We start from the raw sequence: 16,568 nt of genomic DNA, 5'->3' as shown, positions 1-16,568 counted from the left end.
TCAAACTGAGTCTCTCAAATATTACATATCTCAAGCAAGTTTCTGTCAAACACTTTGTGGGAGAAACTTGATGGTTGACTTCTCTCAGGAGAGCCTGACAACAGCAAAATCCTAACTGTGGATTAAAAATGAAGAGATGGAGCCTGTGGACAGAGCTAGTGTTTGTATCAAGGCAAGGAACAGGGACTAGCAGTCCCAGAGGTGGAAAGGATATGGAAGCATAAAGTTCCCCAAGCACTGGGGGGATTTCATGGTGGTTAACTGATCAGAAAAGTTGATGACCTATGCTTAGTTGTCCATACAATGAAGCATTTAAAATGCACTTATCAGGGACTATTTCTATATAAGATGGGGAATTTTTTACTTAAAAAAAGGTCACAATATTTCAAGAGAAATCTTTAAAAAGAAGTGAATGACTATGGCTATCTATCATTGAGGATACAGAGCATCTGAAAATATTGATGGTATTTGGTCAGTTAGAAACCCTTTTTCTTTCATTTATTTTTTAAAAAGACTTTATTTATTTATTTGTCAGAGAGAGCAGGCAAGCTCAAGCAGGGGAAGCGGCAGGCAGAGGGAGAAGCAGGTTCCCCGCGGAGCAGGGGGACCCTGGGCCCATGACCCGAGCCAAAGGCAGACACCTAGACAACTGAGCCACCCAGTCATCCCAACCCTTTCTCTTTTAAATAATCTGTAACCTATGTGGAAATATCACCCATAAAATGAAAAAAAAAATCTCTCAGACAACAAAATTACTGGACATGTAAAAGCAAACAAGTAGTGTTGACTCTCCTGTTTTGTAATTTTAATTCTGCTTCACCACTTCTGGGCTGTTCCAAAGCATTTCTAAAACGAATTCTTTTCCTTTTTAAACAAGATCTTTTATTTCCTGAATTTTCTACCTTTTCTGCCCTCTCTCCCCAAAAACAAAACAAAACAAAACCCAGAGTAGTGAATTGTTTAATGTGGTATAATTAGAGTTGAAAGATTCTGGCAGGAACTAGAGTTGTGGGCAGGGATGAAGGTCTCCACTACAGAACTTTGTGATCTTGTTTTCTAAAAGAAATAGTAGGCACAGGAATCAACTGGATGAGATTTCTCAGATTCCCTGCTTCTACTGTAACACCTTGGCACAATGTGAAAATCAAGTATTTAGTACCTGGTACCAACTTGGCAACAAATTTACCTGGCCTCAGCTCATAAAATCTAATTCTAAGGAAAAAAATAAACATCTTAACCCTATATTTATCCTAGAAATGAGAGAGATTTTTTTTCTTTGTATCCAGAATACATTTGATTCACAGCAGTCTACATAGAATAATAATAACAAAAAGATTGGTTGGAGAAATCAATATGATGGCCAGTTCCATTCTTTGGTTTTAAACATGTCTAGAAATGGTCCTTTCTTTATTAAAAAAGGATGTTCCAAGGACTACCAGAATACAGCATTCTTTCTTTCCTTTCAGACACATTTTTTATTTCTGTGGTTGATCTTCCAGTTTAAGCCAAGAAATACTTCTGCTTTGCGACTTTCCAGTCAAACACCTTGACAAATGTGATTTACTGCCTGAGTTTCCTAGATGCAAGCAATTACATTCCTTGCATCTAGAAATATTTTAAGTGAAGTACTAATAAAATCAATTAAATCTCTTCAGGCCTAAGCAGTTATTGAGTTCTATGCTCCCTGCAACTTTGCTTTCTTAAGGACTAATATGGTTTTGTTCTCATCAAAATAGTTCAGGATAGTCTTAAACACAGACTAAAATGCTAGAAAATATTGTCTTTTAAATCACTTTTAATATTATAGAATAATCAGCATAATTCTTTTTCTTTTTATAAAAACAATCTAACAATTATGTTTTCTTTTAAAAATATACATGCATAGTTATTTTACAAAACCTTTCTGGAAACAGTATAATATTCCTATTCTTGAGTCATTATTCTGTCTTTCAGTAGCATCCTATATTGATTTTAAGATCTTGCTTATGGCTTTTTAGGCATTTCATGGTTTAAATATTCTATACCTTTCAGATTGATTACTTCCATATTATCTGTCACTTTTTTTATTGTTGGAGCAGGGGCTGCTTTCTGCTCTGTTGTCACAAATGGATTCCCATGAGGCTAACACTTTTCATGCATCTTCTAACAGAAATTGCTACTTCTTGAAGTAAGTAATTCTGAGCCTCTTACAGCTTTATGAAACATAGGTGTAACATTTTTTTTCCACTGGATTTGAAATGCTGACTTATCTGAGGGTTTGTTCTTAGACTAACTGAAATGATTTTGTAAACACTGGATGTATTTGCTTCTTGATAATAGTGTTGCTTTTATCTACTTCCCTTTCCAAAAAGTATGTCAAACAAGCGGACACATTTTCTATAATTCAACAGCTGTTTAAATTGCTTTCTTACCACTGATCTCAAGACTTTTCTATTATCTGTGTACTTTTCTGAAGTGGGTGAGTGTATTTCCATGATGTCATCTGATTTGCCAAGGTTTTCCATAATCTTACTGCTGTTTTCCTTCTATCCTAAGAAAACTATGAAATTGCTGATAGCCCCAGAATTTCCTCAATAAATATCTGCTTTAAATCCAAAGTAGTGAAAAACTGGTTGTTAATTGCAAATTTGACATTTTGTACTTTATTTCCATAAAATAACCTAAGATACTTGAAATTTAAACTTCACATTTAAAAGCAGTTTAAAATGAATTTTAACTTAGAGATTTTAAAAAGTACTAATATTTTCATAAACAGCATTACAATTTAAGAAAAGGAAAATATTAGACCTACTGATATTTTAGTGCCAAATATCATTATTCCCATAATTAATTAAACATTAAATTAAACATCACTAGTATAAAGGGTATTTCACAAGGTTATAAAATGTGGGATCTGAAGGGCCTTTCAAAATCATCTGGTCCAAACTGTTTATTTAAAAGTCAAGCAGTAATGCTTTTAAGATCAAGTATTTCATAAAAGAAGTAGAAACTATGAATGCTATTTTTCATTCTAAGATTAGTGAATTTTCTCTAAAGTGCCTGCACTAGAATTTTTTCCAAATTATTGTCAGAATACAGACAAGAAATTGGAGATGACTATAGATAATGATACTGTATTATACATTTGAAAGTTGCTAAAAGAGTAGATATTAAATGTTCTAATCACAAGGAAAAAATTTTAACTATATGAGGTGATGGATGTTAACTAAACTTATTATGGTAATAATTTCACAATATATACATATATCAAATCATTATGTTGTGAACCTTAAACTTATATAATAAGTCAATTATATCTCAATAAAACTGAAAAAAGAAATTAGAAGAAAAGTTCTAAAATAAAACTTGTATTTATAGAAGTCCCATGCTTACCTCCAGTTAAAAAGGTGGTTTAGTTACTGAAAGTGCATTATTTAAATGAAGTAGGCTTATGGACTGACAATCTGATAGTATTTCCCTTTTCGTAATTGGATGACAGCTAATTGTCATATAAATTCTAAGAACCAGTGTGCATTAATGGAAGTAACTCACTTTTCTCTAAGTACAAAGTTCTTCTGAATAAACAACAGATTCTGCAACATGAAATGATAGTAGCCAGATGACTAATTTATGATGGGTCACAGGTATACATTTGTGGGTCACAACCACTCTATGGTATGTGTAATGAAGGGCAAAAGTATAGAAACTGATTATTATAATAATTTGCCAGGTATGTGCATTTCTGTTATAGAAGAATGTGTCATCTAATTCCTCTGTTTGGAAAAATTGCTGGGAAGAAAAAAATTTAAAATCTTCAGCACTGCCTAATGCAATTCACTGGACATTAACAATTATCACAAACTTAGTGGTTTAAAACAATATGAATTTATTCTCCTATAGTCTGAAGATCAGAAATTACAAAATGAGTTTTATGGGGCTAAAATCAAGGTGTTGGCAGATCTGGTTCCTTCTAGAGGGATTGAATTTCTTGACTTGCCTTTTCCAGCTTTTATAGGCCACCTGCATTCCTTGGCTCATGGCCTGGCATCACATCGCATTTTCTCCCTCCGCTTCTGTTGTCATATAACCCTGCCCTTCTCTTGTCAATTCTCTCTCTGCCCCGTTCTTATAACAACTTGTGATTACACTTAAGGCCCACTCAGATAATCCAGGATAATCTCTCTATCTCAAAGTCCTTAATTTAATCACATCTGCAAAATCCCTTCTGCCATGTAAGATTTCATTCACAGGTTTCAGATTAGGTGGTGATCTTTGAGGGACATTATTTAACCTATCACAATTAACTTCATTTTAAGACATATGCTCTCATTTAAACTGTATCTATTTGGGAGTGAGAATAAGTTTAAATGTATTATCTTTTTGTGTGGTTATTTAACTCTTATCTATCCAGAAAACTTCTAACAGATGACTCTTGATTTAGGAAATAAATCTACCAGAAATGGTGATAGCATTTCTGTCATCAGAGTATGAGAGTGGCTATGTTAAAACAAATGCTTTAACTCTCTCTTTTGAAAGTTGGCAGGATTTAGAGTTCCTTAAAGGAGAATTACAGTCCAAAGTAATGATTCAAGAGAGGAAAACTTTGGAATATAGTCTGCAGAAAAGTTACCCATCCCTATTTTTTCTGCGTAAGTGAACTAATCCTGGCATATCAAATTTCTCACTCATCCTTGTATCTCACCCCAAGCACAGTGTTGGCACATGTAAGGTAATGAATTATATTTTCTTGAATTAAATTCTTGAACTTGTGTTCATAGATATTTCTTTTTATTTCTCAGGGCATATATATTTTCTCAGTCACCTTGCTGATAAACAGAAAATATGTACCATTCAATTAAAAAATGTCTATACAGCAAAACATTACAAGTATTACTAATTTTTATCTTGTAATTTTATATATTATATACATACATATATCATATAAATTATAATTATATATACATATATATATGGTATCTATATGATTTGATTCTCAATCTTGCCTTAGACAAGTAGAACTTTCATAGTCTAAAACCTTGGTTAATATTCTCTTTTCTTGATATTCCCCTCTAATAAGAGGACTCAGGTCAATAACAAAGTTATTTCTCTCAACTCCCTGTCCGTCAAGAAAGCAAGGTGCTTTGATTCTGGACTCAGGATTTATTCCATAGTTGATGGTCAGCATCATTTGCTCACAGAACAAAATCTTGATTTAGTACCTCTCACTGGATCTGGTTCCAGTTATAGAAGCATATTGGATCTCTTTTTTTAATTTTTTAAATTTATTATGTTCAATTAGCAAACATATAGTACATCATTAGCTTTTGGTATAGTGTTCAACGATTCATTATAAGGAGCTTGAGTCTTTAGCTACTATTCTGGGTTTTAGGAACTTAGATGACAATTCCCAGACTTTTCTAAGTAACCATAATATTTCCTTTCCACATACCGCATGCTTCCTAAACTCCCATTCACCTGATTCTTCATCATATCTTCCACAAAATCATCCTGAGTAATCCCACCTTTTCTACATTACCACATGGCCAAAAGGAAAGAGAATAGTCACAATATTCCCAAAATATATAACTCTGCTAAAACTATCTTATTTCCTACATATGTCAAAATTCCCCAAACACTAAAACTGAGACTAAAAAATATGTCAATTGTTCTAGTCCCAATCTAGAAGAGCATTCTTTCAACTACATGCTGCTGAGAGGATTAAGAGAATAGGGAGTAGAAAGAAGAATGGAATTCTAGGGAAAAAATACTGGAGTTAAATATCAACAATTATAGACCCTGGAAAAGCAAGTTTCTTCTAAAGAAAGCCCTTAGAACATGGGAAGCCTGTTCATGAAAGTATACAAAACATTTTACCCATTTCCTGTGCCCAACTTTCACTTCATACTCAAGCTATCATATGGGCACTGGGAAAAACGAAAATTACATGTGTGCAAGAATATATTGGTGACACATCCTAAAAGGATTTAGTTCTATACTATAAATTAAAAGTCTATTCCCTGTCATATTTTCCAACTTTTTACAATACATATGACCTCTTCTCTACTAGCAGCCTTCCTACTTATATGAAGCAGATGTAACACTGAGTTCTCATTGAGATGCACTTGAATTGCCTTGAAATGTCCTATGGGCAGAGGTTGGCAGGAATCATTTCTTGATTTCATGAAAAAAGAGAGGTTTAGAATTATCCTAAGATTTCCATTGACAGTTTCCTTTGGATTTTCTAGAAACACTATAAACAAGAATCTGTCAAACCTGATTTGCAATAACTATTAATCAATCTGAACTATGCATTTAACTCAAATAATATTCTCAACATAATTTTTAATAAAACCTTTTCAATATTAAACTTTCAGAAGTCAAAAGTAAAAAAAAAAATGTGTATGTATATACACACACACACATATCCAGTCAGTAAGTAGTACTAGCACTAGTACTCAATCACTGAGCTAGAGTACATATGACCTGTACACATAGTCTCAAATCCAAGAATACTGGTTTCATTTCAATATATATTTTGTACTGTTTTTAAAGCAATAATAACAGAAGATACAGAACTGCTATCCTACTATATATGATGGAATTAGCATTTATTTTTCTTATTAAATTATGATCTATACACTTATCAGTCATCACTAAAAATTCAAGTACTTTGTAAAAAATAGGAAAGAGTCAACTGCATTGGATGATAACATTTCATATGTTATAGATCAAGTCTGCTATTCAGTACTCTTTTTTTTCAAGAATTTTGAACTTCTTGATTTGCTATAGCTATTATTTAACAAAATAATTTGCATTTGATATGAAAATAATAAAATTGACTAGTCATGCAACTTTGATAGCTAAAACTAACCACTTGAAATAAAAAGTACTAAACAAAATACTTCTCTGGTATCACAATTTTGTTTCACCAAGTGCTGGTTGATGGGTTTTAAAGTGTGTTACTGTGCAGCTGTGATTTTCCCAAACTTATTGCATAAAAACAATAGCATCTGTGGAGAACCAATGTGAATCTCTTAGAAATAGCAAGGAAGTAACTGAATATCAGAACATGTTCTTATATAACTGCAACTGAATACATGGCTGGCTAATCTCTGGCACACACCATCAAAACCCTGCCTACCTCAGTTTATAGAAAGACCTGTGATTTTTTTTTTTAAGATTTTATTTATTTATTTGACAGAGAGAGAGCACAAGTAGGCAGAAATGGCAGGCAGAGGGAGAGGGAGAAGTAGACTCTCCACTGAGCAGGGAGCCTGACGTGCGGCTCGATCCCAGGACCCTAGGATCATGATCAGAGCTAAAGGCAGACGCCTAACAACTGAGTCACCCAGGCGCCCCAAGATCTGTGATCTTAACTGTTTCCTACATGAGTAAAATTGTCTGGATCAATCATCCTCAAACTTTTTTTTTTTTATTCTCAGGATCCACTTGTACTCTTAAAAATTATTCAGGAACCCAAAGAGTTTTTCATTATGTCGGTTATATTTATCAATATTTGCCATTTTGGAAATGAAAGCTGAGAAATTAAAAATCCATTAATCCATTAAAATAGCAATAAATACTTCTCATGAAAAATGACTATTTTCACAACAAAAAATTATTGACAGCGGTATTTTTTTTTTACATTTTTTCACATTTCTTTAATATATGGCTTAATAAAATGGATTCTCATATCTGCTTCCACACTGAATATATTGCCAAACGTTTTGGTTATAGTAACTGGAGAAAAACCAGCCGCATGTACACACATAGTTGGAAATGGGAGGGGCATTATAACAGACTTTTCAGATAATTGTGGATATTTTTCTTTGATACTACACCAAAACTCAGCAAGTGGTCATTTCTTAAATATTATTTGCAGTTTGGATTCTGAAGCCATATCAGTGAGTTTTTCATACTCTGTTAAATTACCATCCATTGATAACATCATGCATTGGTCAAGTAAAAAATGTTAGTTCACTGACTTGCGCAGATCTTCCACATATTGATACATTCATTACGCAAGATAAAAAAACCACATTTGTTAATATCACCCCCTATATCATTAGGAAACTCTAAGTTTTGGGAAGCTGTCAAGCTCACAATGGCATATATAAGCTTTCCAAAATTCTAATTTTCATTTAAAAGTTCAAATTTTTCTTCGGCAACAAATACTGTACTTTGGGGCGCCTGGGTGGCTCAGTTGGTTAAGCGACTGCCTTCGGCTCAGGTCATGATCCTGGAGTCCCAGGATCGAGTCCCACATCGGGCTCCCTGCTCCGCGAGGAGCCTGCTTCTCCCTCTAACCCTCCCCCCTCTCATGTATTCTTTCTCTCTCTCTCATTCTCACTCTCTCAAAATAAATAAATAAATCTTTAAATAAAAATACTGTACTTTGTTTTCTTTAAAGTGACAGGCTCATTTTGTTCATTTTCAAGAAAATGTATATCGAATAGTTGAGTCCAAGAAACCACAGTTTGCCTGTCAATTGCTCTTTTAAGTAAACATGATGTTCCATAAAAAAGGGGCGAGTTCAATTCACAATTCCAAAAATCACACAAGTGCTTTTCCTGGAGACAGTCTACTTTGGTGTTCACCAGGAGTGTTTTATGTATACTTCACACTTCATCACAAAGGGCATTAAAAAGCCATGTACTCAAGTGTTGAGATTTAACATAATTAATATTTATTACATCACCAAGTAAATTCTTAATTAAAGTTGGCCATGCAAGTACCAGGCAATGAGGACTACAATGAGTATTAGTACTCTCTGTGCCATTACCTTCATTCATACTAAGGCACCAGCAGTTTTATCCACCACTGCTTTTATACTATGAGTGCAAATGTCAGTTCAGTCAAAAAGACAAATATTTTAGTATCTGAAAATGGTTTTGCTCTTATGGAACCTGCCTTTCACTCCCCCGAGAAAGGGTCTTGTTGACCACACATTGAGAACTACTGTTCTAGACAATAAGAGATGTTGAATAGTATAGAAGAAATACTTGCTAACAAGTTAGAACTTTTTCAAAACTGAAAAAAATCCAGTATTTTTCCACACATTGGATTGTGTTTACATCAAATCTAATAAAACATAGTTATTAAAATAAATATTGGAAAAAACCCACAAACATGTTAAAATAGTTAAGCATTTCATCATAAGCAGGAACATTTGAAAGATGTGTTAGAAATACCAACTAGCATATTGAGATATTTGGTAAAATATATTTTATTTTTTTCACCTTAAAAAGCTTTAAAAGCTTAGACCACAAAGCCCCAATATTATTTAGAAGTGAATACTCCTTAGTTTGTAAAAATTTTGAGTGGACCCAAAGTATTTTGATGAATGCAGAAAATAAAATTAGTCTGGCTAAAAATTCTGCATGCAATTCAGTTATTCAAATGTTTAAGTGGTGTTGATCAGATATTTCAGCCTGTAATGCAGTTGTGGCTTTTGACAATTATTGTTTAGTGTATTTAGAACAGGTGGTTATCTTACATTTTAAGGGTAAATTGGCTGCTTATATCTGGGTAAACAGAGAGTGGCCATTGCCCCAAAGGTCAAGGCTATTATTTAAATCATTGCCATCAAGAGTCAGACCGTTATGTCCACATATCTAAAACTTGGGGTAAGTTAAGAAAATTTAAAAAGAGGACACACTTTTTTTTTAACTGTTCAAATTTCTTTTTCTATCAGGCATTAAAATCTAAGTAAAATGTGCATTCAAATCACACCTGTTTCAGTTTCTCAAAAGTGCAATTTCAGCTAATTTAACAATTCATTCCTCTTAGGGATACATTTTACTGGGAGATTTAAGCTAGTGAGATCAGTCTGAGTAAATCATGCAGTTAACTGATTTTTGATAATAGAAAAATTTGGCTGGTTGGAAATGCTTAAAGACTGTGGAAGTGGAGAATGCAGGTGGGTCACTAGAAAGAACTCTGCTTCTATAACCAGCAGGCAAAGGCCCCAGTCTCATGTCACTAACTTCAAGTGTCATTCTCTAACTATCTATCCCCGGTCTATTACCCAAAAACAAGAATTAGAAAGTTGACAGAAATAATAAATCCAGGGTTACAATGAAATATAATGCAGAGGGGTGGTTGAATAGAACAAGCTTTTATATTTCTTCTGTCAGATTCCAACTGTTAGCTTAAAATTCTTATAAAAATGACATTTGTTTGAGAGGCTGGATAGCAGTGTGCTGTTTCCTGTCTACACATGTCAGATTTTAAGCTTCAGAATAGCTAAACAAAGCTCTGTCTCTCTGTACTATGGGAATGCATAATGACAAAATCATTCTACTTCGTGGAGAAAAAAAAGCCAATATTATCACTTTCAAATCAATTGTTAAATACAATCTTGTTTCCTTTGGTGGTCAGGTTAGGGAACGCTTTTGTGCATTATTGTGTAAAGATAATATTCATCACCACCTTTAAATAAAACAAGCCAGACCTTCCTCAATCTCTGCAGCTGCATATACCAGCTGATCTCTCTATCCCTAAAACAAATACCAGCTATGAAATTCATTAAGTTCAAAGATGTCTTGTTTTGTGGGACATGCCAGGCATTTGTTTCATGAAGTGGCTCCTCCACTTTGTAGACAGATGATCAGGAAGACCATGAAATCTTTGCTCGGGAAAATGCCCTGCTTTAGATACTTTCACAACCCAAGAAATGAAACTTATGATTTCAGGGAGTTAAAGGGTTCCTGCAACCTAAGGTCACCTGTGTTAAATTCCTGTATGTAAAACACTGAAAGAGGCTAACAAGAAAGTCTGTGAAATCTCTTAAGTACAAATGTTTCCTGTTCTGATTTCAGAGGGTTATATCTCTTTTAGAGTTCTTTACAGTTTCTTAGTTTAATAATCACAAAATGAAATGATCGCTCTTGAAAGTGCAACTTAAAATCTGTAACTATGGTCTTTGAAATATTTGGGTCTTACACAACATAAATACAAAGATATAAGCTATGAAGAAATCCTATCACTCCACACAAATTGTGCAAAGTATTTGTTAATATAAAATAATAAGCATTGTGATAAATAACTACATGTTACAATTACAAATAGAATTTTAAGCCATATAAATATAGATTGATGGAAATGGAGAAAAATTCATATTGTTACAAAACTGGTATCAGTTTTATGTCATATACAGATACTGTGCTTAATACAGCTCAACTTTTTCTATCATGCAAGTAGATCTGTATATCTTAACTTGGCAAGAGAACCAATTAAATATAAATTTTTAGTGTATTAATAATGCACTACATTACTCTAACCATTCTTAGGATAACTTCATTTATCTTATCATGGAATATTAGTTTCTAGAAAAAATACTGTTTCTCCCTTATGTCATAGTTTTTCTATTAATCAATTATCCATTCTAGACTGTAAGTTAACTGAAGGCAGATTCTTTTTCACTCATGTATTATGGTATTTTGCATATAGTAGAATCTCCCTTTCTCTCCTTTCCTTTATTCCTACTCCATCTAGAGAAATCCCATATAACTAGAAGCACAAACACAACAGAAAAAAATAAACTAGCTGAGGAAAAAAAATAAAGGAATAAGTAAGTGTGGTATATAAAATAGAACCTATATACCTTCTGCAAGCAAGTCACAAATATAAGTCTAAGCTTTCTAGCAGACACTATTAAAAAGGAAACCTGGTCAATTCAATGCCCTGAAGATCACATAAGCAGAATCTGCAGGATAAATACTATTCAACTATTTCTGATACTTACACCTGACAGAAATTTCTCGTCTTAAAGTAGATATTGTGAATTTAATGGACAACATCCTCTTTATAGTGAACACAACAATGAGTTTCATTGGAGCCATTTCTTACAGGGACCCTCAAGGTAGTAATTCTATAGAGAAGAGATATACATGGTCAGGAACGGCTCTCTGCTGGTTTAATTCAAGAAGAGATTTTATAATATCTAAAAGAATAGCTTACTGAATAGCAATTCTGACCAGAGACTATTTTTTTCAGGCAAGGTTTTGTAGCTACAGAGAGTTTGAGCTTGTATTCCTGACAATATGTATAATTGCCTGTGTTGCTAATTCTAGAGAAGCCAACTATCTCAGCACCTAGCTATGTTGGGCTTACTGTTGACATGCTCATAGGGAAAATGTGGAGATAAGACCTATCTCTGAATACAGTGTAACTGAGGGAATACTTCCAAGATAGGCTCAAGACTTCCCCAGCATCCTGTATCCCTAGTGTCTAGGATAATGGCTGGCAATGAATTGAATTGTTTATACTATCAGTTTTATTTGTGATATCCAAACTACCTCTATGTACTCACGCAATGATCCTCTCTTTAAAGCAATAGAGCATAATTCTTCCGTAATGAAACTGACATTTTTCTATATATGCCACACCTCAACCTCTGAGCTGTTCATATTTATTTAAATAGCTGACAAAAATGTCTTGTCCCCAGAAAATTCATGATCACTGCTTTGATTCAAATTGCACACAAATATATTAATATATGTAATATATATAATATATAAATGAATAATACAAATATGCAATATATGAATATATAAATTAAATAAATTTAAATGTGCTTTGAATCAAAACTGAATAATCATGAGTAACTATATATGTTTATACACTTATATATATTTATAATTATATTTATTTGTTTTTGAAATATATAGGCCTGCTATTTGCTACCATTAAAACCTTATTAGGGGTATTCCACTTTGAGCAAATCTCACGTTTGTTCTATATTAAGAAAATTTCATATAATCCTGGTGCTTTTAGACAGCATTTTACTTTACTATCCTATATATTTTCAAATGTATTTCATTTATGTTTTTGTCTTCTAGAATATTTATGGCTTCTTGTCAGGGCAACATTATTTGTATCTTGAAACATTTTTGCTTTATCATGTATATCTGGGTTCTTTCCAAATTGTTGAGGTTTTTCTTTGTTTCTCATGAAGAATGCACAACGTTACACTTGCAGATAGGCATTTTTGTTGTCCTTTATTGCCCTTTCTACCCTTCTCCAGCCTCCAGTGAGTCACTTCATTCAAATATCATGCCAACAGCTGGAACACCTGTTCTCCTTTCTTTTAACTTTTACTTATTGTCATTCTTCTACTTTTGCTGAAGATTTCAGCAGTTGGAGCCAACTTTCTTACAACTCAAATACTGAAATTATCTTTGATATTTCCACAACCATGGAGCTGTCCCGCCCATCACTTTAGCTTAGAGTTCTCTAACTTCCTTGAAGATCATATCCATAGCTCTGTAATGCAAACTCTTTGGCATACCCTAAATTCTTGTCACCCAAACACGTTCCTTTTCTGAAATTTTAAACCACATTATTCTATTTTCTAACTACCTTTTTTTCCCACTTACTGCTTTATTTTGTAATCCATTTCCTGGTCTCAAGAGAACTGCTTTCTATATTTCAATGGGTAAATAAAAAACTTTAAGGTGAGAACTGCCTTAACTCTTCCTGTGCATGACCTACATACTTTGTTTTTACAGCCCTTTTCCATTTTCTCCCACTGGACGAGGTTTGTTTCCCCTTCTCTAAGTTCTCTAATGCTTTTATACTTAGATTTTTCCATTCACTAGCAAACTTTGTTTTCTTTTCCATTCTATCCTCCATACATACCAAGAATATCATTTCAATTATTTTCTGTCTTCAGTATACATTTTGTCTCTCTTATGTTTTTAGGTCTCATGCAACCCACAAAACTCTAGCTCCCTTCCCCCTCAAAAAAAAAAACCCCACAAAAAACACATATTTCTCAAATTTGAGCTGATAAATGAAACAGAAGAAAATCTCCTGCTGCTAACATTACAAATGTAAGGTATGTAAGTGAATTTGTTTGCTTAATAATTCCTCAATATCCTTAGCCAGCTACATCTCTGCTTAAATTTTTCAACACTAAATCTCTTAATAAACCTCTGGCCTCACTTTATAATATTTTCTTTTTAGTTTAAGTATCAAACTCATTCATTCAAAAACTTACCTGCTTTCTCAGCCCCTTTGCTCTCTCATGGAAGATGGTTCTTATGTCTAGGGCTAGGGCTGCCACCAGGGCTCTGTGTTTCAAATCCATTCCATACCCTTGGGGACTTGCTTTGTGAATCCTCAGCTTCACTTTTATAAAGAGCATTAACATTTCTTCTTCTATTAGTTTTTCCTTATCAGCAAATAAGTATGCTCAAAAGCCCACCACTAAAAAAAATTCTTCACTTTTACATTATTTTTTATCTATTAACTAATTTACCACTTTCTGACATAACCTGTGTTTTTGAAAGAATAATCTATACTGAATTTTTCTACTCTCGCTTTCTACTTACTCTTCAGCCTACTGAAATTGGCTTCTGCCTTGTCCATTCCATTGAACTTATTAAAGCAGCTATGATCTATTAATTTAGCTCTAGTTTCTTTTACTTTTATGCAATATTTGACATGTTTGATTATCTCTTTTCTGTTGAAACCATTCGTTGATGCTCTTTACTTTTATATTACTTGATTCTTAGTTTTCCTTATCTCTTTGGTCACAACTTCTCAAATGGTTTTCTGAATATTCAAGCTCATGAAATTTTAGTGCTCCCCAATTAGTGCACATTCTTAGCTACTTGCTCTTACCTCTCACTGCACATTTCTGTTGACACTTCAATAACACATTCACAGATGCTTCCTCAAACTCCAGCACAATTCTTGCTGCTAGGATCCAGAGATGTATATTAAATCTTACATCTCCCTTTGGATGGCACAGGCAACCTAAGCTCAATATTTTTAAAACTGAAATCATGATCCCCTTTCCCCATACCTGCTGTTCCTTTGTCTTTGCTCTTGGTAAAAGATAGTCACTTACAAACTTTCACAAGCTAGAAGTCAGAGATCTACTTTTCCACTGGTTCCTACAACCAGTTAGTGACCAAGACTTCACCATGTCCCATGAATTTTTCCTCCAAAATTTCTTTCTTTCTTTTTCTTTTCATCCCCATTTTCACTTCTCTTGAATTATCACTTCAAGACTGGTTTAGTTTAAGAACCACCTTCCCTGGATTTCTGCCTCCAAATTTTTCCCTGCCACAAAACAGTCTTCATACTGCTGCCCAAGTCACCCTCTTTATAAAAAATCATAGCTATTATACTCACTAGCACCTTAAAACCTTTCACTGGCTTCCCTTTTCTTCCAGGGTACTGTTTAAACATAGCTCACAGTGCCATTTGCAGTTCTGCTCTCTACAGTCTCGCTCCCCACTGCCATACACACCTTTCACTTTTGCTGACCTGATCTAGTCAGGAATACATCCTGTTTTCAACAGTGCTATTTTTTGTCCATCAAGAAATGCTATCCAACTTTCTAACATGCACTGTTTTTACATGGTTAGTTCCTATTAAAATGTAGATCAAAATTTAGCTCAGGGCATCTGGTTGGCTCAGTCAGTTAAGCATCTGACTCTTGATTTTGGCTCAGGTTATGATCTCAGAGTCCTGGGATGGAGCCCTGCCTCAGGCTCCATGCTGGGGGTGAAGCCCGCTCGGGATTGTCTCTATCCCTCTCCCCCCTACCAAAAAAGAAAAAATTAGCTCAAAGTAATCTTGGGGAAACCCTACATGGCCCCTGCTTTGATATAGATGCCCCTCTTTGAATTGTTCAATGCTCCCCACCCCATATTTATCACCTTGTACTTGCTGGTTTTCTTCATTCTACTTTTCTGTCCAGACCATAAGCTCAAGGCAGCCAGAGACATAGTCTTAATAATTTATATACAAGTTTCACCACAATGTCTGGTACAGGTTAGTCATTCAAGAGATGTTTAATAAATATATCACTTGATGAAATACTGAAGAGCTAAACAACAAAAAAATTGTTTTAAGAAATACATAGCAGCATGGAAAATTACCTACTGCTAAGTGAAAAAAAAATGTATAAAATTGTAGTGCATAATCAATGCAGCTTTGTAAAAATAAAGATGTAGAGGGAAAAGAATGTGAAAACTTATTCAAATGTTAGTGGCTGAATTATGGGTCTACGTTCATTGATGAATTGTCTTTTTTCAAAGTAATTTCAGTAAATAATTTTATTAGTCTTAATTAAAATAATAATCATAAACTATGCTTTGTCTCCTTGTTGGCATTATTTGCTTCATAAAATTTCATCTGTATATCATTCCACTTTGCCTTCTATTTTCTGTTATAACACAAAGAAAATATACCCCAAATATGGTTTAATAAAAAAAAAATTGTCTCTATTCCCCCAAAAGTTTTCAACACAGAGGTACAGAGCAATGTTTACCAATCAAATTGTTTATGCAAATAACTGCATCTAGATTGGCTTGTAACTAAGTGCAGTGGAAACTATCATTCACCTCTGATGAGCCAAGCAGATAGCATATGCAAATCTTAGAGCTGCATAATAGCTTTTTCTGGACCTCTAACTTCAGTTTCCTTTCAGAATATTAGTTTTAACACCACTAGTCTACACACTTCATGGACATTAACTGGACAGATTTTGTTTTTGTTTATTTATTTTTTGGTTAGTTTTTCTGGCAGAGATGTTCAGGATGTAAATGATAAATATATTATTTCCAAATACC

The 16,568-nt window shown here is 33.8% G+C and overlaps 1 protein-coding gene across 8 annotated transcripts in view; it reads right to left on the bottom strand.

Moving 5' to 3' along the window:
- The window catches only part of CCDC178 (coiled-coil domain containing 178), a 427,560-nt gene that overhangs the window by 210,062 nt on the left and 200,930 nt on the right, over nucleotides 1–16,568 (bottom strand). The window contains exons 20-21 of one of the 8 annotated variants that reach the window (XR_012379920.1): nucleotides 15,654–15,823; nucleotides 14,608–14,682 (exon numbers count right to left, since the gene is read on the bottom strand). The exons of 6 other annotated variants lie outside the window; for them this stretch is intronic. The gene's annotated coding sequence lies outside the window, so the exon portion shown is untranslated. Of the gene's footprint in view, nucleotides 1–11,818; nucleotides 11,852–14,607; nucleotides 14,683–15,653; nucleotides 15,824–16,568 lie in introns of those variants that run through there. One more of the 8 variants, XR_012379921.1, reaches the window with a different exon arrangement.

Source organism: Callorhinus ursinus, unplaced genomic scaffold (genome assembly GCF_003265705.2).
Source record: "Callorhinus ursinus isolate GAN/ISIS: 27379988/994484 unplaced genomic scaffold, GSC_fseal_2.0 scaffold11, whole genome shotgun sequence".
NCBI classification, from domain to species: Eukaryota; Metazoa; Chordata; class Mammalia; order Carnivora; family Otariidae; genus Callorhinus; species Callorhinus ursinus.
This window is presented reverse-complemented; position numbering and strand designations above follow the sequence as displayed.